The 27,773-nt window shown below is 41.1% G+C and overlaps 1 protein-coding gene and 1 pseudogene across 7 annotated transcripts in view; both read right to left on the bottom strand.

The window, feature by feature from the left end:
- Positions 1–27,773, bottom strand: part of ANKRD11 (ankyrin repeat domain containing 11) — a 243,221-nt gene that overhangs the window by 117,761 nt on the left and 97,687 nt on the right. The gene's annotated exons all lie outside the window — the stretch shown is intronic.
- Positions 80–3,721, bottom strand: LOC119047026 (GTP-binding nuclear protein Ran-like; annotated as a pseudogene).

Genomic DNA, 27,773 nt, shown 5'->3' with positions numbered 1-27,773 from the left:
GACCTTACAGGCAAGAAGGGGCTGGAAAGAGGTATTCCAAGTCATGAAATCCAAAGACCTACAACCAAGATTGCTCTATCCAGCAAAACTTTCATTTAGAATGGAAGGACAGATAAAGTGCTTCTCAGATAAGATCAAATTCAAGGAGTTCATCATCACCAAGCCCTTATTATATGAAATGTTAAAGGGACTTACCTAAGAAAAAGAAGATAAAAAAGATGAACAGTGAAAGGACAGCAAGCTCACAGTTATTAAGAACCACACCTAAAACAAAAGCAAACTAAGAGGACAGCTAGATCAGGAGCAGAACCATAGAAATGAAGATCACATGGAGGGTTAGCAACAGGAGAGTGGGAGAAGGAGAAGGGGGGAGAAGGTACAGAAAATAAGTAGCATAGATGGTAGGTAGAAAATAGGGGAGAGGGCAAGAATAGTATGGGAAATATAGAATCTAAAGAACCTGAGACACATGGTCATAAACTAAAGGGGGGAATGGTGGGGGAGGGGTGTGCAGGGTGGAGGGGAATGAAGGGGGGAAATAGAACAACTGTAATGGCATAATTAATAAAATATATTTTTAAAAAGAAAAAAAATTTTAACTTTGTATGTGAAGAAAGTTAGAAAGCAGCTGCATCTTGGGGGCTCCATTAAATTCATTTCCCGACAGTTCACTGTCCACCCTGTTAGTCATCCATTTAGATGAAAAAAGCTCCTCTACAGAACATTGATAAAGCACTCTTCATGGCCATGTCCAAGTTATGAAAAAACTTGAGAATTAAAACACCCGGGTTCAAAAACCCCACTTAAAACATGCATATATGAATGTATAGATGATTTTAAAAACATGTAAGCCTACCATCTTGATTATAATGATAATTAGTCCCAATTCTTTCTTGTAATAAATTTTTCCTGATTTTTAGAGAGCAAGTGAGAAATAAAGGAGCACTGATTTGTTTTGCTACTTATTTACACATTCATCAATTTTTAAAAGCAATTTGAAATACAACTCTACTTGGATCCTAAAGGAAAAGAAATATAAATGCCAGTAACAAACTTTCAACACTGAGTACTGTGATGCAACTGCAGCAGCCTCACGGCTCAAACTCAATAAGGAAAAATTGGCTTCCAAAACAGCTAAATATGCAGGTCTAAAAAAATTAAGGTATTTTTAAACTGCCTCATTCACTCCAAAGCCCATTCATCTCTTTCAGCATCCCAAAGATCAAGCACAGGTTCTGCTTAGCTATATAATACAGTGGCAAACACTCTGACCACTAGACATCACAGGACAGTTGCCTATAAAACTGACTTCTGATGCTGGGCTCCAGCTTCCCTTTCTCACAGGCCCTCATCCCCACCTGGGAGAGTGGTGGTCTGAGCAACCTCTAGACCATGATCACACTGTGCTGCCAGAGCTGGGTCCACCATGATCTCTGATGGGGCCAAGAGTAGGCATGGTGACAAACTTCAAGTTAGGGTCTCCAATTAGTTTTCTAGCAAGCCAGAGGAAGGTCTTTTCAAAGCTGTAGTTACTTTTTGGCAGAAAGTCACAGTACTAAAGATTCTTATTTCACTGAAAGACAACTGATTTGCCTCAACACGATGGCGGCGGGGGGCGGGGGGGGGGGGGGCCTCACATCCTCATACCAGATCTCCATGCCAGTTAGGCACATTCTTGTAAGCAACTCTCGAAATTACATCAAACATTGTAACGGCACAATAGGCATGGATGCAATAGCTGTTTCTCAGCCCACCTAACTTCTTCTGGCTGACCCAAGGGGATGGACCTCAGCATCCAGGGTGGCTATACACTTCTCAAATTTACCAGCCAGATGAAGTCTCATGAATGTACTTTTCCCAGTCCCACCATTACCAACCAATACAAGTTTGAACTTAACTTGGGGTTCTCTGTGTGGTCATGTGATGTTACTCCTAGGATTATCTCTGGGCCCATCTGACTGAGACTCACTGATGCTTGTATGTGCCTTGACCAGGGATGGAACCCACAATCTCAGCATACTGGGAAATGATACTCTAACCAACTGAACTCCCTGGTCAGGGCTTTAGTTCCAGTCATTGTTGTTTTTTAATTAATTCTTTATTGAGAGAGAGAGAGAGAGAGAGAGAGAGAGAGAAACAACCTGTTGCTCTGCCCACCTATGCATTCATTGGTTGGTTCCTGTATGTGACCTGGTGACCTGCCGGGAAACTGAACTCACAGTATCAGAACAACACTCTAACAGAGTTACCCAGCCAGTGTAGATTCAATTCTTAATAACAGTTTTAAATCATGACACTGAAGCTTGACCACCCTAGCTACCTCAACAGAAAATAACAAAAATGTAAACCTTAAAAAGATATTAAACTAAATTGTTGCCTAATTACAGTTAAAGCATATTCAGTAGGATTATAAAGGGAAGGTTGTTGCATTAACACACTAGGCAAGGTTATGACAGACCCCAGTGCCAAGGCCCTGAGCAAATGGTAAACTGATCCAGAAAGTAAATGTATAGGTAGGCAACAGAGGAGACTGCACAAAGAACAACATCAAAAAACTACCAATACAGCAAGACCTGTCAGTCTAGGCTTGCTCTCCAAAGGCTGAAGCAACTGCTTTCACAATGTAAAAGTCCCAAACTCAAATCATCAACAAAAAGTCAAATTATAACAAGTGTTCTTCTAGTTTATACAACAGGCTAGATGACTTTGTAATTATGCAAGTGACTTACATGGGGTGACACACATTGCAACACAAAAACACAGAGTAATCCTGCACTGAAGGTGATTGCAATGAGATGGTCACAATAAGAATCATCTCAAATCTTCTTTGCTCCAGGAGACTATGAAGTGTCCCATGCTACAACCTCCCTCCTTTCAAAGGGAGTGCCACCTTCCATCTTCAACAAGGGAAAGCATGCAGATGCTGGGCAGGCTGCCCAGGGCAGCTGCTGTGCTGGGAACAGCATGGGTGGCCCCCAAGTCAGGCCCCTGGAATCTCCACGTGCCTTCACCTTCACATGTTCTAGGTGGACATGATCCTCAGCTGGCCTAAGAAACAAAGCCTAGGACTCTTCTGAAAGCAATCTTTTCAGAAAGAGGGGAAAACTACTCCTGAACCCAGACCCACTGCCCTTGATTAGAGTTTCATGAACCAGTTAATTTACTATTGAATATACCTAGATGGACTCAGGTTATAAATCACACACAATGAACAGCCCCCCAGGATGGCCCACACAGCTCTGACTCCAGACAAACAGTTATCCACATAACTGGATTCCTCTACCCAAACCCAGATGACTCCCCCCGCCCCCCGCAGGCTTATTAGGAAATGTGATTCACAGAACTGGACCTTTAGAATTCTCATCTTAAGAAATTAATGCCCTTCAGCTATTCAAAATTCAGGCCAGAGGATTTGTCATATATATGTATATATACCAAATTTACTTACATCATCACATCTGAACATTTTTAGCCCCACACATGGATATGATGGAGGAGGCCAGATTAGATCTCCGAGGGCATAACTGACAGTCAGCTATAGGTCATTCATTTGGTGACTACAGTGCAGCCATTTGAGATCTCTGGGCCTTGGCCTCCCCATGGCACTCAGATCACATCTGTTCTATTCTCTCCTAGGGAGAGCTAGAGATCCTTCAAGTAAAAGAGCTTTGCCAGCATTACCAAACAAGCACAAAGAAGGCAGAGGGAAGCAAGGAGTGGACTGGGCCACCGGAAAAGGTGGAGGAAGGGAAATGCCCACCCTCAACCCCTTCCCCCCACACCCACCCACCAGAGGAGATTCTAATCCATCTCCTCTTACCCTGGAGCTCCTGATGCACCTGAAACTAGATAGTGAAGCTACCCAAAATCTAGAAATAAACATTTTTACCTCCACCTTACCACCCAACCAAGAAATAAAAGTGTAATTTTTAGTAAACAAAGCCACTTATCTACTCAACTATGCCATGCTACTTTCTCATTTTTGTCTAGATTCTCAACCTTCAAATCACTGTCAGTTATTTTAAAAAAAATTTTTTTCTCACCCAAAGACATTTTTTCAATGCTTCTAGAGACCATGGAAGGGGGACAGAGAGAAACATGGATATATGAGAGAGAACACCAATTGGTTGTCTCCTGTATGAGCCTGGACCAGGGATTGAACCTGAAACCCAGGTATTGTGCCCTGGCTAGGAATCAAACACACAACCCTTTGGTTACAGGATGATGCTCCAGCCAACTGAGCCACACCAGCCAGGGCCACTGTTAGTTATTTTTAAAGTTATTAAACAGTTAGTAAAAACATCCAATGTAAAACATCAACCAAGGCCTCACTCACATTCTCCCATTCTCTAGCACCAACACTAGACACTTATGCTTGCCTCAAGGGGTTTGGAGAAAGGAAGAGAAAATGTGAAAACAGAAGCAGTACATTTTTATTGTAAAAAATTTAGATAAAGAGGTGGTGGGGAGGGGTGGGAAGATAAGGCAGAAAACTACTTGAACAAAAATAAAAATGTTTAAAAATTTTTAGATAATACTGACACCCTATGAAAAAACTACAGATAGCTCTGACTGGTGTGGTTCAGCTGGCTGGGTGTCATCTTGCAAAGTGAAAGGCTGCCAGTTCAATTCTCAGTCAAGGCACATTCCTGGGTTGTGGGTTCAGTCCCTAGTCAGGGTGTGTATGAGAGGCAACTGATCCATGTTTCTCTCTCACATTGATGTTTCTTTCCCTCTTTTTCTCCTCTCTCTAAAAAATAAATAAAATCTTAAAAAACAAAAGCAAAAACAAAAACCACTAGAGACAAATCCCTACCACCCAGGTCTCCAGTGAAACATCACAGTGTATTTTTCAGTCAAGAATGAGACCACACTGAGTCTACTATATTATAACCTACTTTTTAAAATCAACATTCTCCGCCTCTTCATTTAGGATTACAAATGTTGCCTTGGCTGGTGTAGCTCAGTAGATTGAGCTTTGGCCTATAAACTGAAAAATCCCCCACTCAATTCCTAGTCAGGGCACATGCCTAGGTTGCAGGCCTTCCCCTCTCTACTAAAATAAATAAAATCTTTAAAAAAATTTACAATGTTTCTCATGAGCAAACTTTCCCTAAATTAACATGGAAACACATGATTATTAGCCAAATCTATGCACGCTCTACACTAATTTATAAAACTGCAAGGGCCCATAATCCTAACCTGTTTTCTCCTATTGCTCAGTTCAGCTTAACAGAAGAGCAAAAATTAAAGAACTCATCCCAAGGTGCCACAGACAATGTTTAACCTCTTGTCTCACAGAACAGCATGCAGGGACGAGTTATACTATCACTCACTGTCTAGTGGGACATGACCAACAAAATTAACACATAACGACAACCTTGAAAAATGCTCTGACATTAGGATCCATCTATAAACTACTTGCTGGACTCCTTCTAGTGAGAGGAACATGGGTGTATCACAAACTCCTACCTTCCTTGGACCAGCTCCTTGGCTTTGCAGTCTCTCCAGGCAGCTGCTATAAACCATGACCAGTAGCCTGTTGCTACCTGAAAATAAGTACCTATGACCTATGCAAAGAAGATGCCAGTGGTGCTCACTGAAGTGAGAAACAGATGTAGGTACCAAGGTTATCTCTGATGTAAATAGAAAGGAACCACAAAAGGAAATGATGATTTTGTGATGAAAGATGCAAGACAACAGAAATCCACCAGAGTGAAGAGATTTATGATTCCCAAGGATATCCGAAAAACTTCTTTCCGGCCATGACTTCCTAGATATTGTGAGGTGCCAACGACAGCCCCCAGGCAACTGCTTCCAGAGCAATAAAGTAAGGAGAAATGGATAAAACAATGTTACATCACATACATACCCTTTCTAAAAGGTCTGATTCCAAATCCAGTGTCATGTTACACAGAAAGTGACTACTTAATCTGCATCTTCCGTGACAGGTCAATTAAGTCACCCTGAAACAAAACAGCACCAGAAAAGCTGGAGTCTGAAGGCCAAAGCAAGCTGAAGCCCTGTGGGTGGCCAAGTGCTATACAGAATACAAATGCAGCAGGTGGATAGCCAGAAGAACAAAAGCCAAGAACCTGCACCAAATGGGCACATGTGTGAATCCCATGGACCCTGGAGAGCTGCCTCAACCACCCCTACCTTACTTTCCCCAATATAACATCCATGCTGAGCGGTGAAAAATAACAGTATTTTATAACTGCAGCTTGCACTGAAGGAGATCCTTGAGAAAAACAACTGGCAAGAAAAGAATATAAATCATCCTCTGTCTCATTTCTCAACTCCCTTCAGGAAAGAGAATATTCTCTTTCCCAAGGAGCTCAGACTTATTCCAGACTCCACCCTCAAACTCTGAAAGAGAGTGCTTAGGGAAGGGACTACTGCTAGATGCGCCTGCAAACCTAGCTCTGAGCCAAACCCAGACAAAACCTGCCTGAGTGGTTCAGGGAGTGACCCAGGCACAGCCCTTCAGGGCAATATTTCCTCACACGAGACACATGCCCAAGCACACCTCAGGAAGAAAGCTAGACTTGTCTAGGAAAATATCCCCCTTTTTTTAAAAGAAACCATTTGTTATGAAGTTGTTCTAAGTCCGTAAGATTAAGGAACATCAAAAAGTCACCTTAAATATCAAAACAGCTGAGATCCAAAGCACAACATCTATCTCCACAAACTAATAAAAAAAAATCAATGATGAAAATTAAACTGCAGAAACCTGGGGTAGAACCATGATCAGTGCCTTTGAACCGATCAAATATGAGAGACTGATTTAAGGGGTGAGTGAGGTAAGGGCAAAGATATGCACTACAGGAGGAGACAGAGTAGGTCTTAAAAGTTCTCACCACGCCCCAACCAGTGTGGCCAAGCTGGTTGGACGTCATCCCACAAAATGAAAGGTCACCAGTTCGATTCCCCATCTGGGCACACGCCTGGGTCATGAGTTCAGCCCTAAATCTGTGTGCATATGAGAGGCAACCAATCAATGTTTCTCTCTCACATCAGTGTTTCTCTCCCTAACTTCCCCTCTTGAAAAATAAACACATTTTTAAAATCTTAAAAAATAATTCTCATCACGAGAAAAAATTTGTCAACACACTAAATGCACTGATTATTTCACATCATAAACATATACCAAACCATTACATTGTACACTTTAAGCTTATACAATGTTATGTCAATTATATCTTAAAATTGGGGGAACTTTTTTATTTTAAATTAGAAAGAGACAGGAAATTATTTTTTCCTTCCTTTTTACTTCAATCAGGTAGCCTTTTGGTCTTAGAGTATTCTATAGCAACCTACTTTTAATATTTACAGAAATCAAGCCTAACAACATAGTAGTAAGCAGAACCATGGAAAGTCAGTGAGGAGCTTACTGGCACTCGTGAGAGCATATGGGTATGCATACATGTGAGAACATGTAGATGAAAGGACACATGTGTGAGAGACCATCCTACTAAATGGCTTTTCATGGCAGAGTCTGTAGGAGATAATAGCTTCTATACTCCATACTGTTAAAAATCACAATGAGAATAAAAAGGGAACTTAAAATTTAACTTCCTGTTCAGTCTTTACAAAACAAAACATCAGCTGTTTATTTCCTCAAGCACCAGAGAGGGTGTCCAATTTTAGGAAAGAATGTGCCTGAGACAGCCCTAACCATAAGAACACCCACTTCATAGGAATTTGGGCTGGAAAGTAATTGTTCCTGCTGTTCACCATCAAGAAATGAATAAAAAAAGAGCAGCAAGGCTAATAGCATCCAAAGCTACTTCCAATTCCACCTTCAGAAATGTAGTTTATTCCCAATTATTAAGCAACAAACAGAATATATTTTTACACTATTTGTAAACTTTTATTCTCATTATCTTCTAATTAGACCACTGAGTTATTTGAGACAACAACCACATCAGCTACATGTTTTGTTGGCCACACTAAAATAACACTTTATAATAAAACCTTTCTGATATTCTTCTGCTATAACTTTTTCTTACAGGCTCCTTTAAAAAAAGGTTCCAAAAAATTTTAGTTCTCCATGGCTAAGAACAGGTATCCAATGGTTTACAACCAGAATACACGAGTGCACAGCACGCTTAAAGACACAAGGTCAAAAAAATTTCTATTACAATAGTCATAAAAAAATAACTGGTGACCACAAGCGCAAAGCTCCTCACCTCTGGAACCCACCTGCCAGGGCCAGGCCCAAAGGGGCTGCCCACTTTTTATCCTGCCAGGAAGACAGAAAAAAAAAAAAAAATCAGCAAGTCAACAGACACCACTCTTGCTCCTCAACAGAGGGAAGGCACAAACAACCCAAAGAACCTGCAGTGTTCCTGCAGATGGGCCAAGAGCTGCTCTCACTAAGTAAAAAGAAGCCAGAGGTACTATATTTCATTCCTGACAATGAAATATAAGCAAAGGACTGTATTTTCATTGTTCACTCAAACATTTTCAAAGATATAATGAATAAAAATTCACTTTAGGTACAACCCATCAACCACAGACTTTTAAAGAAAAATCCCATTCAGCACTATTCTTCGTTTTTAATTAAAGAAAACCCTGTGTGCACTAGTGACTGTGTGAAAAACCTACTGTTGGTGACACATGGATTGGGTACCCTAAGGGGACCAAGAAGTCAGTGCCTCAGTCAGGTCCAACTGGCCTATCTTCTAGGAATCCTCCTACCATCGAATCTCACGCACATTTTCAAGAATCACTGGGAACCATGAATGGTCTACAGGAGGAGCCCTCCCTCCATCCAATCTCACAAACACATTTACAGGGCAAGCTCAGCTGCTTCTAGTTCATTTAACAGGCAGTACCATATTGTCCTTACTGCCCATCCCATGAGCTACATCTAGGGCCACAAAAACCTCTACTACAAGGAACCACGCAGAAAGTTAGATTTTAACATGTCAGCTAATCTTACTAAACAAGAGAAGTAATTCTAAGATCTCTCAATTCACTTTAAAAAGCTAACAAGCATAATCTCTGTCCTGACCAGCCTGTCTCCGTTGATTGGGTGTCATTCCACAAAGCAGAAGGTCATTGGTTCGATTCACATCAGGGGCATATGCCTGGGTTGCAGATTTGGTCCCTGGTGGAGCACATATGAGAGGCAACTGATTAATGTTTCTCTCGAACCTCCATGTTACTCTCCCTTTCTTTCTCCCTCCCTTCCCCAATATATACTATACATACATACATACATACATACATAAAATCTTTCATAAAAAGAAAATAAAATCTCCACAAATTCATGGAAAAATAACAATTACTAATTTTATTATATTTGCCTGTTGAAAGAAACAAACGAGCTGTCAGGGTTTCAAGTAAAGCCCTTACCAATTGAGAAATATAGCGCTGAACTTACGATGAACAATTTACCTGCTTTTAATGTGAATCAAAAAATAAGAAAATCTGCACTGCAAAGTATTCTATTAACATAATGCCTAAATATAAAAATAAATTCACGTAGAAAATCACTATTTAAAAATTTGATGATTATGACAGATAATTCATATAAGCTTTCCTTCTCATATCAGTACAATCAAGTTTTAAATGACATGACAATCCAAAAAAAACCTATCATGCTCCTCCTGCTGCCACATTTCATGAGGCACCTATCCTTCCTGAACTGAGACACTTAAAAAGCGCAGCCAACACTGTTGCATGGAAACAACAGCTCACCAATGCTTCACTGCTGAGCAAGGGGAGAGGAGATGCAAGTTAGGACTGCCAACACGGGCTCACTAGCCCATTACCCCACAACATACCTGTTTAGGAAACAGTAGATCTAAAAGAAGCCTTCGGGACACAACTAGTGACATAAGTGCAAATCCTGACCTAGTAAAATTTTCTTACCTTGTGGCAGGTGGAAAAAGCAGATATTTTCACAGGTTTTATTTATTTTTTTTAATTTAAGAAAATAATACCCTTGAGTTCTGGCTGGTGTGGCTCAGTGGAATGAGCACAGACCAGAAAACCAAATGGTTACTGATACAGTTCCCAGTCAGGGCACATACCAGGTTGCAGGCAGGTTCCCTGCAGGCCAGTTCCCAGCAGGAGATGCACAAAGGGCAACCATACATTGATGTTTCTTTCCCTCTCTCCTTCCCTTCCCCTCTACAGATAAATAAATAAAATCTTTAAAAAAAAAAAAAAGAACAGTGAAAGGACAGCAAACTCACAGCTATTAACAACACCACCTAAAACAAAAAGCAAAGTAAGACGACAGCTAGATCAGGAGCAGAACCATAGAAATGGAGATCAGGCCCTGGCTGGCATAGCTCAGTGGATTGAGCACAGGCCTACAAACCAAAGAATTGTGGTTCGATTCCCAGTCAGCACACATGCCTGCGTCTCAGGCCAGTTCCCAGCGGGGGACACACGAGAGGCAACCATATATTGATGTTTCTCTCCCTCTCTCCTTCCCTTCCCCTCTAAAGATAAATAAATAAAATCTTAAAAAAGAAATGGAGCTCACATGGAGGGTTAGTAACGGGAGTGGGAAGAGGGGGGGAGAAGGTATACAGAGAATAAGTAGCAGAGATGGTAGGTAGAAAATAGACAGGGGGGAGGGCAAGAATAGTATGGAAAATCTAAAGAACTTGTGACACATGGACATAAACTAAAGGGGGAGAACGGTGGGGGAGGGGTGTGCGGGATGGAGGGGAATGAAGGGGGGAAATGGACAACTGTAATGGCATAATCAATAAAATATATTAAAAAAAGAAATATTTTTAAAAAAGAAAGTACACAGCAGAAAAGATCTCTAGCAGTACAGAGAGGGAAGGAGGGAGGGAGGGAGGGAGGGAGGGAGGGAGGGAGGGAGGGAGGGAGGGAGGGAGGGAGGGAGGGAGGGAGGAGGGAGGGAGGGAGGGAAAGCCACTGTGCTAATTCAAGTGCCATATAAACGCAGGGGAGAAAGGACACTCCCTAAAAGAGCCACCTCCTGTCTAGAAGAGAGGAGGCATGGGGCGGGGGGTAAGTGAGGGGGAGAAAGGAGGGTGCTTTCAGATTTCATACTATACACTTGTGAGTTTAAGTAATTTCTACTTCAACTGTACTTATTTTTGAAACATTGTGAACATCCACTGGGGGGGAATAAGACTAGTTATCTATTGGATTCTTTGAAAAAAATTTTATTTTAAAATATTTTAGACATAATGAAGTTGCAAAATAAAAAGACAACCCACAGAATGGGAGAACATAGTCACCAATACATCTGATAAGGGATTAATATCCCAAATTTATAAAGAACTTATGAAAATGAACACCAAAAAACAAACAATCCATTTTAAAAATGAGCAAAGGACCTGAAAAAACAATTCTCCAAAGAGAACATACAGATGGCCAGCAGACAGATGAAAAGATGCTCAACATCACTATCAAAGAAATGCAAATTAAAACTAAAATGAGGTATCATCTCACACCTGTCAGAATGGCTATCACCAATAAATCAACCAGGCAACAATGCTTGTTGGAGAAAGGGGAACCCTTTTGCACTGTTAGTGGGAATACAGACTGGTGCAACCACTGTGGAAAGCAGTATGGAGATACCTCAAAAAATTAAATTTGGATCTGTCTTTTGACTCAGTGACCCCACTTCTGGGAATATAACCGAAGGAACCCAAAACACTAATTCAAAAGAATGTAAGTACTCCTATGTTCATTGCAGCATTATTTACAACAGCCAAGATATGGAAGCTGCCCAGTGTCCATCAATTGATGAGTGGATAAAACAACTATGGGACATTTACACAATGAAATACGACTCAGCCAAACAAAAGAAGAAAATTTAACCCTTTGCAACAGTATGTATGGACCTGGAGACATTATGCTAAGTGAAATAAGCCAATCTCGGTAAGATAAATACTACATGATTTTACTCGTATGTGGAATCTAATGAACAAACTGAACTAACAAGTAAGACAGAGATAGACTCAGCAAGAGCAGGCTCACAGCTAAGGGTAGGGAATGTAAAGGGAGTAAAGGGATTGAGCAAAAAGGAAAAAGGACTCATGGACATGGACAACAGTGTGGTGACTGTGGGGCTGGGGGGAATAAGGGAACTAAATGGTAATGGAACAATAAAAAAATTCTCTATTTAATCAAACTAAAAAAAAGAGTTGGTAAAGAAGTTTTGAGTTCCACCCTGGTTGGTGTGGCTCAGTAGACTGAATGCCAGTGTGGGATCCAAAGAGTCACTTGTTCAATTCCCCACTGGGCCACATGCCTGAGTTGTGGACCAGGTTCCCAGTGTGGGGCACACAAGAGGCAACCACACAGTGATGTTTCTCTCCCTGTCTTTCTCCTTCCTTTCCCCTCTCTCTAAAAATAAAGAAATAAATAAACCTTTTTTAAAAATTAAAAAAGAAGTTTGGAGTTCCTACATACCCTCTACTTAGCTTCCCCTAATGTCAACATCACATTGTAACCACAAGGAAATTGTCTAATTCCAAACACCTATGACACCATGCTATGAACAACTGCAAAAACCTTACTCCAGTCTGATGCTCTTGCTCCAGCCCAGGATCCACCCTTCACTTGGGGTCATGTTCCCTTGCCTTTGTAAATGGGTTACTTTCTAATAGGCAGGTAGAGAACCAGGATGAGTCTGTGCCACGCTCCGTCAGCCAGATCACAGCCCAGGTGGAAGGTCAGGAAGGCCTCAGACAGAGGAGCATTAGCTCACAACTGAGGAGGCTCTACCTGCCTCACAAACCTTATGAGCAAAACCTAAAAGGAGCAAACTGCTTCCCACAGCAAAGCTCAGAAGATTTACAGAAATGCAAAACTCTGCAGTGCCCTGTGAGGGAAAGATCACAGTGTCTGGATTCCAGATATTCCCAAGTATGTTAGCTAAAACAATCTGAGCAAAAAAAGAGGGGGAGAGAGGAAGTATGGTATAAAATAAGTATCCACGAATCCACACTGATATAAATAAAACCTGAACAAAGAAATGGGTAGAAGAGACAAATCTTACCCACAAATAGCCCCCTCCCCTCTTCTCACATATGCTCTGGATTTAGTTCTGGCATTTGAAGGACAGAAGATGAAAAGGGAACAGGAGCCCTGACCAGTGTGGTTCAGTGGGCTGGGCATCACCCCCCCAAAGTGAAAGGTCACTAGTTGAAAGGCTGCTGATTCACTTTCTAGTCCAGACACATGCCTGGGTTGCAGGCGAAGTCTCGGGGTTGAGCATACAAGGGGTAGCCAATCAATGTTTCTCTCCCTCCTTTCCCCTCCTTCCTCCTCTCTAAAAATAAAATCTTTTGAAAAAAGTGTGTGTGGGGGGGGGCAATAAATACACAGGGCAGGGACCTTCACCAAATGGCCAAGGTTAATATCACACATGTCATGGTGATGACCCATACCCCCTGACAGCATGTCATGCATGACAAGGCACTGCAAAACCAAAACCCCAGTCTAAGGAGAAAACATCAGACAAATCCAAATAGAGGACACCCTATAAAATACCTAGATAATGCTCCTCAAAACTGTCAAGATCACAAAAGACAAGGAAAGACTGAAAAACTGTCCCAGACAAGAGGCAGGATGACTAAATGTAGTGGAGTGTGCCAGATGGAATCTTGGGACAGGAAAGTTACATTAGATAAGAATTGAGGAAATCTAAATAAGGTCTGCAGTGTAAATTCATAGTAATGAATCAATGTTGGTTTGTTTTGACAAAAGTACCATGGTTTAGTATGACATAGCAATTAGGGGAAGATGGATGAGAGATACACAGAAATTCTCCATTATCTTTACAACTTTTCTATAAATCTAAAAAAACAGGCATGAAATTAAGAAAATGTAACACACAATGAAAGAAACATCAATCAACTGAAACCAACCCAGAATTGACACAAAGGGCAAAATTAGAAGACACAACCATTGAACAATTACTGTAACTGAGTTCCTCAATATTCAAAGACTTAACTAGAGAAATATTAAGTATGAATTTGGAGAGATGAAAACTATACACACCATGGGAGATGGAAACCACACTGGACAGAACTAACAGCAATGCAGACATTCAGAAGAAAAGATCAGTGAATTCCAGTACCCTAAGCTGAACAGAGCAGACAGATGACTATAAGAGAAGATGAGCACAGCATCATCAGTGAACCAGGCCAACTGCAAGCAAATGAAGAGATGTGTGAAAGGAGTTCCAGCAGAGGGTAAGAGAACAACAAAAAAAAATATTTGAAGCAATAAGGCCTTTGGGTTTTCAAATATTGGTGAAAACTCTCTTAGGAGATCCAAAGAGCTCCATGAACCCGAGGGCTAAAGAAACATGAAGAAAACTTTACCAAGGCACATCACAGACATAAAAGGAAAATCAGAAAGAGCAGCCAGAGAGAAAGGCCACACAGAGAAGAGCAGACACAAAGATGACAGCAGATTCTTGCAGGAAACAACCTGAATACAAAAGCAGCATCTGTGAAGAACTCAAAGAAAAATACTTGTCACCTTGGGTTCGATACCCACTGAAATTCTTCTACAATCAAAGACAATGTGAATGAATACACTAAAAATCATTCACTCTAAATAGGTGAGTTATTTCAATAAAGGTGATTTCATATACACACATAGCTGAGATAAAAATTTTCAGACATACAAAAACTGAAAGAACTTATGAGCAGAATCACACTACAAATATCCTGACAGGAGTCCTTCAGCCAGGGAGAAGTGACACTGGATAAAATTAAGAATCTACACTAAAAATGAAGAGCACCAGAAACGGCAATGACGCAGGCTGACACATCAGACTTTTTCTTTTATAGTCAACTGTTTAAACAAAAACAACAGTAATGAAGTACAGGGCTTAGAACATATGTAAAAGTAAAATGTAAAAAACAACAACAGAGAGGCTAGTAGAGGAGACAAGGATGTACACTATTTTAAGGTTAAAATATAAATGTGGTATGCAGCAATAGATTTAAACTTAATCATACCAATAATCACACTAAATGTAAATGGTCTAAACACTCACTAAAAGGGAAAGACTGCCAGACTGGGATTTTTTAAAAAGCAATACCCAACTCCAGGCTGCCTACAAGAACCCTCTTTAAATATAAAGACAAGAAGTTTACACTTAAAAAGATGGAAAGGATGTATATAGCACTGTAATACTAGTCAAAAGAAAGACTAGTTACTCTAATATCAAAACAGACTGCAGAACAAAGATCTCAGGGATAAGAAGGTGATTTTAGAATAATAAAGAGGCAGATGAAGATGATGTAAGTCTCAAATGTTTACACTCCTAGTAACTGACTTCAAAATACATGAAGTCAAAACAAACCTGCAGGAGAAATACACAAAGCGACATACATCATCAGAGATTTCAATATCCTTTTCTGAATTCAGTTGTCCCTCAGTAGTCTCAGGGATTATTAGTACCAGGACGCAGCATAGATACCAAAATCTGCAGGTATGCAAGTCCCTTATATAAAAAGGGAGTAGTATTTGCATGTAATCTACATACATCCTCCTGTATACTTTAAATTATCTCTAGATTACTTATAATACCTAATATAATGTAAATGCTTGGTAAATAGTTGTTATACTGTATTGTCTAAGAAATAATGACAAGAAAAAAATTTGTGCATGTTCAGTATATAGCAACCACTACAGGCCTAAGTACATAGTACCCATCAGCAATAACCTAATTTTTTTTCCTAAATACTTTCCATCCATGGTTGGTGCAGCTGCTTGAATCCATGGATGTGGAACCTACAGATACAAAAAGAACTAAGTGTAAGTAATAGAAGAGAAACAGAAAGTAAGGATGCTGACAACTTACTACTGAAGAGTAGTTAATAGTACAAATTATCCCATTTTGTTGAGAACTTCACAATGGACCTCCTGGTCTATTTTCTAAGCTAAGAAAAAGCAGTGAAGCATAGGCTAAGGTGCTTAGGAGATCTGTTCCTCATTCAGGAAATGTTTATTAAGCACTGACAATGGGCAGGCTATATTACAAACAAACCTGTCTTGACTATACCTCAGAATCCAGCTGCAGCAGCTGATATTTAATCCACCTAGAATGCACGTTAACAGAGCTGAACCAACAACATGGACAAGCTCATCAAGAGCCCCATGTCCAGGGCCTGCAATAAACCCAGAGCCTGTACTTCTTAACCACTAAACTCCTGGAACAGCCCTGGCTGGCATAGTTCAGTGGATTGAGTGTGGGCCTGCAAACCAAAGGATTGAGGTTCGATTCCCAGTCAGGGCACATGCCTGGGTTGCAGGCCAGTTCCCAGCAGGGGACGCATGAGAGGCAACCATACATTAATATTTCTCTCCTTCTCCTTCCCTTCCCCTCTAAAGATAAATAAATAAAATCATAAAAAAATTTTAAAAAAAAATAAAAAACTCCTGGAACAGAAAACTCCCTCCCCCAAGGCTTTTCTCTGAACACTATGTTAGGAGGGAAAAAAAACACACACACAAAACACTGGACACAGATTTTAACCAATCCCATTATTCTAAAAGACACTCTGGAAAGTGAATCTGCATCTAATCACCACCAGTGATCTTACCTATCATCTAAATTAAGAAAGTGGCTGACTTCACTCAATTTGTACTTTCACATCAAGTTACTCCTCTCCACTCCAACTGATAAACCGTAAAACCAATTAATTCATAAAACACTTCGATGTCAACTCTGAAGAACTGTTATACAATTATCTCAAAACACCAGACAAACATAAGCCCGTATCTATCCCAAAAGAACTTCTCCCTGTCAACCCCTGCAACCACTCCCCACCCTTCTGGTTACCTACCTAAGCCCGTATCATGGAATGGGTAAATGGGAAAAAGTAATGAGAACATAACAATCCATGTTAGTCTGGAAAAACTGGTTTTGGTGGCACATAAATGTGTCAATTGAATTAGGAAAAGGATTTCCCCTAAACACCAGAGCCATGATGACAAGGGCATGAGTTCAATTAGCTCTATTACCATCCATTCAACCTCCTCACACAGCAGCCCAGAAAAGATCTAGAATAAACCTACAGATTTCAGGATTTCAGGGAGCAAAGCCGTAACACCATTTAGTCCTACTTACCAAAGGGGAAAGTACAATTTTTCCACTCCTTCCATTCATTTGTTCTGTTGTGTTCTGGCTTGTTTGGTCCCATCCCTTATACCACAAAACTGAACGATGTCAGTCTTACAGGTGGGGTAGGGTGGCTGACAAAGAGGAAAGATGTATTTCAAATTGAAACAAAAATCACATTGGTTTCAAAATCCTTAAGCCTCACCACAAGTATCTGGAAATTAAATTTTATATTCTGGGCTCTTCTGAGAAAGCTTTGGTCTAAAGCATATCATTGTTATTCCTTCCTTAGACCATTTTAAAATCTTAAAATTGCACGGGGAAAAAAGTAACATTAAGTCTGTATGAGCTATACTTCCTTACTCTGAGGTTTAAGCATTCAATAACACACACATTAGAACATAAAACACCTTATTTCCCAAAACAGAAAAATTACCTAGAACACATTACCTATTCAAAGAAATCTACTGGTGTTACAGTAGGAGAAATTGTTTTTATAGATGTTTAGTTTTTCTTATCTTCAATTTAAAAATTAAACGTGTGTGTACACAACCCCTGCTCCCAATGGGGAGCTTAAGGTCTAAACTTCCTGTCCTGAATTATCTCCCAAGCCCTGGATTGTGTCCCTCAGCTGACTTTTGGGTATCCCAGTCACTCCTTCCACTGGTACCTCAAATCCATCATGCCCAAACCACAGCTTCTCCTATCAGCGCCTTCTCTCACTCCTGTCTCCACAGCAACAACTCCGTCCTTCTAATCACCATGCCTTGAGGATTTAAACTGTCCAGCTCACCAAACCCCACACTCTGTAGAACCCTCTGTTGGTCCCTCCATCCCACAGCAGCCTACGGCCTTCTGCCCACCTCACTGGGCTTCCTGCAACACATTCCTCTTCCAATACTTGCTTCTGCTCACCACCTTTCAGCACAGCACACTCCTTGATCTGGCACTGCCAACTTGCCTGTACCCCAAACCTTCAGACACATTGAGCAACCCTGCTCTAGACCCATTCTGTTTTCTTCACACAAAATTCTTTTTCTAGATCCCCATGGCCATTTGTTCTAATTTTACTTATTACTCAAAATCCAGCCAAATGCTACCACCTTGATGGAGGCCTTTGTCAATCCCAATCCTCAAGAGACACGGAGTCTCCTCCCTTCCTGTTGCGCACTTCCTCTAACAGGATCTTCTGGCTGATCTCTCTGTGGACCATGCATCTTACTGCAAGACTGTAAGTGCCTCAAGAGCAGGAGGCAAGCCTCATCTGTGCCTGTGCTCATGAGTGACACCATGGCACTCAGTCTGCAGGAGTGGTGTCCCACACAAACTTTAAACTTCTAATTTTCTTCTGTAACTGGAATAATAATGCCCACGTCAGAGGATCTTTAAGGATTCAAAGGTGAAGCAGCTGGCCCAATGCTCACAGACAGTAAGCATTCCAGGTACCATTACTCTTCATCCTGGAAACACAGCATCTTATAAATAACAGGTATTAAATATTTACTAACAGAAAGAAATACATTAAACAATGAGAATTATTATTTTGCTTTACATGAGTATTTTTTTAAATGTACGCCAAAAAAGAATCATAAAGAAAGTTCTTATAATAGAGATTAGTTTCATGGTGAGGGCTATAAATAAGGAAAACTCAAAATACCACGTATCAAAAATGGAAGTGGGTGATGCGGATCGCCTGTTGGATATGCAAACCCAGCAATGCTAGCAATTCATAAATATGCTCCTCTTCAGCCTTTTTCACCATGTCCCAGACGCTGAGTGAGCTTCCACAGAGGGCACCTGGCAGCTATGTGCACAGTTCAATCCAGAGGTGAGAGCAAGTGGAAAGGTCCACAGAACACAGCAGGAGCTCTCAGCCTGGTTCGCTCCACAATGTAGCACATCCTAAGACTAGAATCCCAGTCAGGCTTCCAGGTAAATGTAAAACAAATGGACTTGAATCCTCCAAACCTGCCATAACATTCTCGATAATAAAAATACTTCTTTTAATATGAAAATATATCTGACACATCTGACAGAAAAATTAAGAGTAGTTTCTTATCTCAACAGAACCATAAACAAACACCTTCCTATACAGAAGTTATATCTTATGATGATAAAGAGCTCAACTAAACATGCTTATAGGAGTCTATGTCTTAATTTCATAATAAGTGGCCTAAAGAGGTTACTGAAAGAAGAAACCCAGAGTCTTCATTTCCAATTAAAGCAAATCACCTCTACCATTAGAAAGTCGGTTTCAAGCTCTCATTGCAGCCAATTCGGAGGTAGTAATTTTTTTTCTTTTTAATATATTTTATTGGTTATATCATCATAGTTGTCCCATTTCCCCCCTTCATTCCCCTCCATCCCACATACCCCTCCCCCACCATTCCCCCACTTTAGTGTATGTCCATGTGCCACAAGTTCTTTAGATTCTACATTTCCCATACTATTCTTGCCCTCCCCCCTGTCTATTTTCTACCTACCGTCTATGCTACTTATTCTCTGTACCTTCTCTCCTCTTAACCTCCTCTGACTGCCCTGTTGCTAACCTTCCATGTGATCTTCATTTCTATGGTTCTGTTCCTGATCTAACTGTCCTCTTAGTTTGCTTTTTGTTTTAGGTGTGGTTGTTAATAGCTGTGAGTTTGCTGTCCTTTCACTGTTCATCTTTTTTATCTTCTTTTTCTTAGGTAAGTCCCTTTAACATTTCATATAATAAGGGCTTGGTGATGATGAACTCCTTGAATTTGACTTTATCTGAGAAGCACTTTATCTGCTCTTTCATTCTAAATTGAGAGCTTTGCAGGATACAGCAATCTTGGATGTAGGTCTTTGGATTTCATGACCTGGAATACTTCTTTCCAGCCCCTTCTTGCCTGTAAGGTCTCTTTGGAGAAATCCGCTGACAGTCTGATGGGAACTCCTTTGTAGGTGACTGTCCCCTTAGCTCTTGCTGCTTCTAGGATTCTCTCCTTCATTTTAATCTTGGCTAATGTAATTATGCTGTGCCTTGGTGTGTTCCTCCTTGGGTCCAACTCTCTGAGCTTCCTGAATTTCCTGGAAGTCTATTTCCTTTGCCAGATTGGGGAAATTCTCCTTTATTATTTGTTCAAATAAGTTTTCCACTTGTTGCTCTTCCTCTCCCCCTTCTGGTACCCTTATAATTTGGATGTTGGAACGTTTCAAGATGTCCTGGAGGTTCCTAAGCCTCTCCTCATTTTTTTTTTTTTTGAATTCTTGTTTCTTCATTCTTTTCTGTTTGGTCATTTTTTCCTTCCTTCTGGTTCAGTCGATTGATTTTAATCCCAGTTTCCTTTCCATCACTACTGGTTCCCTGTGCATTTTCCTTCATTTCAGTTAGTTTAGCCTTCAACTGTTCCTCTACTTTGTGACTACAATCATCCAGTTCTGTGAGAATCCTGATCACCAGTATTCTGAACTGTGCATTTGATAGGTTGGCTATCTCTTGGTTGCTTGAAAATATTGGCTCTGGGGCTTTGAGCTGTTCTTGAGCCATAGTGCTTTGGTCTGTTTGTGCTTGTTATGTCTGAGGGGCAGAGCCTTAGGCGTTCACCAGGGTGGGGTGACCCAGTGGCTGGGTTGTGATGCTGTATGTGGGGGCGGGGTCAGAGAGGGGCAATAGCATTTGTTCCACTCTCTCCTGGATTTCGGTCCCTTCCCGCAAGCAAACTAGGCCTCCCTGGTGCTGGCTCCCAGATGTGTGGGCCTGTGCACCCTCCAGGATCCTGTGGGTCTCTCCAACAAACTCTCTGTGAGCCTGGCGCTGAGGCCCTAGCCTGCACAGTCTGTCTCAGTGCTGGGTCCTTCGCCTGGTTTATCTGAGTGTGACTGTGTGACCGTGATCAGCCAGCCACCTTGCGCCCCCACTGGGTCCACCCATTGCCACCCCACACCTGGGATCTGCCAACGGCCACCTGCGCGCCTGGGTCGGTCTGGCCACTTTTTCCTGCACGACCCCACTCCGCCAGCTGCTGACTCTGCCCCTCTTACCAGTCTGGCTGAATGGTTCGTTGTTGCTGGACTTCCACACAGTTCAATTTTCTGTGTTTTGGTTGTGTTTTTGTTACTAAAACTTTGTTGTCTTTAAACTTGGTTGTGGGAGGAGGCACAGTGTTTCCACCTACACCTCCATCTTCCAGAGGTAGCAATTTTCTTAATGACTACTACAATTTGAGTATATAGAACTCCGTAACTTTAAAAGTTCTCCAAATTAGCAAATATATAATAATATATTTCAGGCCACTGCAGTCCAGATCATCTCAAAGATCTACAAAATTGGGAAAGCAAAGACAAATTTTAAATCATGTGACTAGGCTGAAGACAAGATTAAAGTGAACCAAGGGAAACAACATAATTGAAACAATCCAAGAGAATCAGGATCTTAATAATACGAGATGCACCTTCAATTTTGAGGCAGCTTCTTGAAAGGAAGAATTATGCAAATAAACTAGATGAGCCCCAAGGAAAGGCTGTTGGTTGCTAGAGGAATGGGCTGGACATCACCCAACAACCTACCCTGGAAGCAGAATCATGCCTCCAAAACCAGGCTATCACTCAAGAACGCAGCCTGTAGTATGGGGTTCAGTCCATTTGTTACTGTAGGAAACCAAAAACAAGATCAAAAAGAAGGATAAACAGCTAGGGAGCCAACCTGCAATTGAGGATGTACTAAGTATGTATGAGCACACATCCAGTAAACATACACACACAGACTTTAAATGAGAGCCAGTTTTTACATTTCCATGACTTGCAGGAAGGGTGCTCAATGCCCAAGATTCTCTCTGAAAATGCACACAAATTCGTGAGCTACAGGGTGGGGATGGGGGACAGGGGATGGGCACAATCAGATTCTCTTGAGGCTGTAAAATGTTTACTTTAGTTATTCATAAGTATTTAGGCTGACGTAATTTGCTCAGCTTTATTTTTCTTAGTACAGCTGTTTCCAAAGTGTTGTCCAAGAACCCTTAGGGATCCCTGCAACTCTTCTGTAACTTTTTTCATAACACTGCCTTTTAGCTAGGGTGATATGTGTACCAATGCTACAAAGGTGATGGTTCAATTTGCTTACCAATCTCCATGATGAAGCAATAACTGATATTTTCATTAAACCCTAGCCTTGCATAAATTTTCATCTCCTATGACAAATTACAGAGTATGCATGAAGTATTTCTGCTCTGTCCCAAATACAACAGTTCTCTCCAACAAAAGTACTATTTCAGAGAATAGTTTTTCTGTAAAAAAATGACTGACTTACAAACTCCAATTATTAAGATGTGGGAATTTAACAGATCATTTCTGGAAAGCGAACAAATAAAACTGCCAGTTCAAGGAAAACACCTGATGTATTGTCAGTACTAAAATTCAAACATTTAGTCAGATACTAAAACTTTGAAAAACTCCCCACTGTCAGCAGATAGATTCTGGTGACTTAAAGACTCTGCAGATGAAAGGGGTGGCAACAGGAACAAAAGTAACTTTCTATCATAGTAAATCTAAGTACATCAGCATCAGGAAGATCTATATAACTCAGCGAATAAAACACAGTTGTGAAAGATCCTCTCACAGTACAGGGAAAGACAGTGGGTTTAAAGGTAGCTGAAAAGGAACCCCATGACTCAATGGAGGTTCCAGGCTGCCACTTATTTTTTTCCCTAAGTGACTACTTGTCAAGTTTTATTGTTGTATCAAAGAAAACCTCCAAAATTATGTCAAGAAGCCACTCAAATACTCTTCCCTACAACTACATGTTTTTTTTTTGTATATTTTAGCCAAAGCAATATATTGTAGGACAATCACCAATTTTGTTTTCGAAAAGTTATTTTTAGTAAAAATATGTTCTTTTAGAGTAATATGCAATGAGTTTATTATTAGTAGCAAATAAGCATTTCATCAACAGATACACACACACAAACAAAAATTCTTTGGACTCTTCAGTATTTTTACAACATAAAGAGTTCTTGAGTCCCAATTTACCAAGGTTTGAGGTTGGATCCCTAGTCAAGACACACACAAGTATCAATCAAAGATGGAAAAAAAAAAAAAAATACAACCAAAAAAACGTTTTAAAAATGCCATCAAAATATATGAAACATTTAAAAATGAATCTGAACAAAGAGTGAAAGACTCATACACTGAAAAACAAAGAACAGAGCTGAGAGAAACCAAAGAAGACCCAAGTAAATAGAGAAACAGACTATTTCTGAGTTAGACCATTCAATATTGTTAAAGGGTCAAGTCTTCCCAATTCCCAGCATGCATTTTTGTCAAAACTGACAAGCTCAGACTTCCAGTCAAAATAGCAGCATAGGTAAATGTGGTACTAGCCTCCTCCACATTAAATTACAACTTATCTACAAAACAACCATCATTCAGAACTACCTGAAATCTAACTAAATGAAGTCCTACCACTAGGGAATTAAAGTAGTCTCATCAAGACTAGGCATGGAGAGATGGAATGGGCTGGACCCACATGCACATGTGACATGAAAACTGGGATATCTTGGCTGCAGAGGTCCCCCGTGTGGGGAGAGGGGTCCCAGTGCCAGGAAGAGAAGTCCCCATAACTATGGGTAAAAAAACCATAGGGATTGAGGCTGAGTGAGACACAGGACTCCTGGAGTCCCAGGTAGTTCCTCTTAAAGGAGCTCAACACCACCACTAAGCCAGGATTATATGAAATGTTAAAGGGTCTTATTTGGGGGGGAAGGGGAGTAAAAAATTTGAACGATAAAATGGGAATAAATACTTATCTTTCAACAATTAAATCTAAACAGCAAAATTAATGAGGAAGCAGAACAGAAATAGACTCAAAGACATAGAGAACATTTTGACAATTGTCAGACAAGGGTTGGAGTTGGGGGAACAGGTTAAAAAAGAAAAGTGAAGAAACTGGAAAGTACAGATTGGTAGTTATAAAATAGTCATGGGGAAAAATATATAACATAGGAAATATAGTCAATAATACTGTAATAACTATGTGTGGTACAGGATTTATCAGGATGATCACTTAGTAAGCTATGTAACATCTAATCACTGGGTGTACATCTGAAACTAATATAATAATGTATGTCAGCTGTGATTAAAAAATAAAAAATAATTTTTATCTTTTAAGCTTTTTTTTACTGTTTTTAAATACCACTGTCTCCATTTCACCACCACAGCTCCCCACAACCTCAGCCATCTCCCCCTCTTACACTCAATGCTACAAAAATAATTTTTTGGACTTCCAGCCAAGATGGAGGTGTAGATAAAAATACTGTACCTCCTCACACAACCAAATTTAAGGACAACAAAGATTCAGAAACAAAAACACAACCAGAACAAACAGAAAATTGAACTGTACTAATGTCTGACAACAACTAACCATTCATTCAGACCAGTAAGAGGGGCGGAGTCGGCGGTGGTGGCAACAGGAAACCAGCAAACCCAGTAAGGTGCACAAGGTGGTTGGCTGACCGTCGACACACATTCGCGCACAGATAAACCAGGCAAAAAAAGGGCAGTGAGACAAACTGCACAACCCAGGGCCCTAGGGACGGGAAATAAATCCTAAAAGCACCGACTGAAAAAAGTTGCTGGGGTTGAGATGCCAGGAGAGACTCCCGGCCTCACAGGAGAGTTTGTTGGAGAGACCCACAGGGTCCTAGAACGTACACAAGCCCACCCACCCAGGAACCAGCACCAGAAGGGCCCAATTTGCTTGTGGGAAGTGGCACGGGGGACTGAAATCCTAGAGAGGGCAGAACAAGTGCCATTGCTCCCTCTCTGACCCCACCCCCACATAAAGTATCACAACCCAGACACTGGGTTACCCCGCCTTGGTGAACACCTAAGGCTCCACCCCTCATACATATCGGCAGGACCAGACCAAAACATTATGGTTCCAGCAGAAGAACAGCTCAAAGCCCCAGAGCCAATACTTCTAAGCGACCAAGAGATAATAAACCTATCAGATGCACAGTTCAAAACACTGGTGGGTGATCAGGATGCTCACAACTGATTAATTTCAGTCACAAATTAGATGAAAAAATGAAGGCTAAACTAAATGAAATGAAGGAAAATGCACAGGGAACCAGTAGTGATGGAAAGGAAACTGGAACTCAAATCAAGGGAGTAGACCAGAAGGAAGAAAGAAACAACCAAACAGAGAAGAATGAAGAAATAAGAATTCAAAAAAATGAGGAGAGGCTTAGGAACCTCCAGGACATCTTGAAACGTTCCAACATCCAAATTACAGGGGTACCGAAAGGGGAAGAGGAACAGCAACAAGTAGAAAACTTATTTGAACAAATAATAAAAGAGAACAAGAGAACTTCCCCAATCTGGCAAAGAAAATACACTTCTAGGAAATCCAGGAAGCTCAGAGAGTCCCAAAGAAGTTGGACCCAAGGAGGATCACATCAAGGCACATCATAATTACATTAGCCAAGATTAAAATGAAGGAGAGAATCCTAGAAGCAGCAAGAGCTAAGGGGACAGTCACCTACAAAGGAGTTCCCATCAGACTGTCAGCGGATTTCTCAAAAGAGACCTTACAGGCAAGAAGGGGCTGGAAAGAAGTATTCCAAGGCATGAAATGCAAGGACCTACATCCAAGATTGCTCTATCCAGCAAAGTTTTCATTTAGAATGGAAGGGCAGATAAAGTGCTTCTCAGATAAGATCAAATTCAAGGAGTTCATCATCACCCAGCCCTTATTATATGAAATGTTAAAGGGACTTATCTAAGAAAAAGAAGATTTAAAAAAATGAACAATGAAAGGACAGCAAGCTCACAGTTATTAACAACCACACCTAAAACAAAAGCAAACTAAGAGGACACCTAAAACAGGAGCAGAGCCACAGAAATGGAGATCACATGGAAGGTTAGCAACAGGGGAGTGAAGGAGGAGAGGAAGGGAGAAGGTACAGAGAATAAGCATAGATGGTGGGGAGAAAATAGGGGGAGGGCAAGAGTAGTGTGGGAAATGCAGAAGCTAAAGAACTTATGACCCATGAACATGAACTAAAGGGGGGGGAGGTGGGTGGGAGCAGGTGTGCAGGGTGGAGGGGAATGAAGGGGGAGAAATGGGACAACTGTAATGGCATAATCAATAAAATATATTTTTAAAAAATAATTTTTGAATGGGAAAAAAGAATCAACCAACGAATGCATGAAGAAATGGAACAATAAAATAATGTCTCTTTTTCTGTCACTTCCTTCTTCTTCTCTTTCTGGGTCTCTTCTCCCTCCCTAAAATTAATGAAAAATTCCTGAGATGAAAAAGTGTAGTGGCCAGGCCCAGGACCCATGAGCATGCAAGAGAGATGGCTAGTCCTGGACCCTACTTCCACTGCAGACCCTGTCAAGACCTCACACATGACAAGACCCTAATTTAATTTGGATGGCCTGCTCCATGGGCCCCAGCACAAATGCTCTCAAACTAGATGAGGAGAGAGGAAAGATATACACATACAAAATCTGAGCATTTCTCCCAAAGAAGTGTCAGCTTTCTGACCATCTCCCTGGGGTAATTCCAGATGCCCAACACAGTGCTGTTCCATGTCAAAAGCAGAGGCAGGCCTCACCAGATAGACCTTTCTGCTGTCCACGCTTCTTTCTCAGGAAAGGGAAATGCAGCCACCTCCAACTCAGATATATGAAGACCAGCAGAGTGTGTCCAGTTGGCCAATGGGATGGAACAGGGTGCATACAACAAGGCCTATTTGCCTCTGGCTAAGGCATGACCAAGACTTTGTCCCTTTTGCTCAGCATGACACTCAATATTTCAAACTTCAGAGCCTCCTTTTGCAGACGCAGACCCAGACCCAGTACTGGCCTCTGAATGTCAAAATGGAAAAGACCCAAAATCACGTTACATATGTGACAAGTATAAAAGCCTAGAGGGGAAGCTGCAATTGCAGGATGAATGCACCAGTTCCAAGTCATCCCAAGCTGGCTGGCTACCAGCCCAGGACACAGTCCTTCACCCCTGGACGTTTACTCTGTTTGGTAGGATTCAATGTTAGACAAGAAGGGGGGTGAGGCTAGAGGTGGGAGTGTCCTCAGAGGCAATTCTGTTGCTTAATCAGCCTGCAGAGCTCACTTTCAAAAGTAACCAGAAAGGATCGTGAGGCCCTGTGTATGTTGACTTAGTGAGTAAAACTAAACTGTATTTGGAGCCCTGGCAGAGTGGCTCCATTGGTTGGAGTACTGTCCTATACACCAAAAGGTGTGGGATTGTTTCTGAATCACAGCACATACCTAGATTGTGGGTTCAAATTCCAGTCAGAGAGAGAGGCAAACAACCAATCTGGTGCATGCACACTGGCTCTTTCTTTCTCTCTCTCTCTCTCTCTCTAATTCAAAAAACATATCCTTGGGTGGGAATTTTTTTTTAAGTTATATTTGAAGAATCTGATAACAACTAAAATCCCCAATACATTCTCAGTGTTCTAAAACCAGCTTTAAAATTACTATTCTAGCTTTGGCCAGGTGACTCAGTTGGTTAGAGAGTCATCCCAACAAAAGGTTGCAGGTTCGATCCCCAGTCAGAGCTCACACCTAAGTTATCAGTTCAATCCCAGGTCAGGGAACTAACAAGAGGAAACCAGTCAGTATCTCTCTCTCACATCTATGTCTGCCTGTCTTGCTGTCTCTCTCTCTCTCTCTCTCTCTCTCTCTA

Source organism: Artibeus jamaicensis, unplaced genomic scaffold (genome assembly GCF_021234435.1).
Source record: "Artibeus jamaicensis isolate MK-2021 breed Jamaican fruit bat unplaced genomic scaffold, CSHL_Jam_final contig_464, whole genome shotgun sequence".
In the NCBI taxonomy this organism is placed as follows: domain Eukaryota; kingdom Metazoa; phylum Chordata; class Mammalia; order Chiroptera; family Phyllostomidae; genus Artibeus; species Artibeus jamaicensis.
The sequence above is the reverse complement of the archived record's forward strand: the minus strand, read 5'-3'. Positions and strand labels throughout refer to the sequence as shown.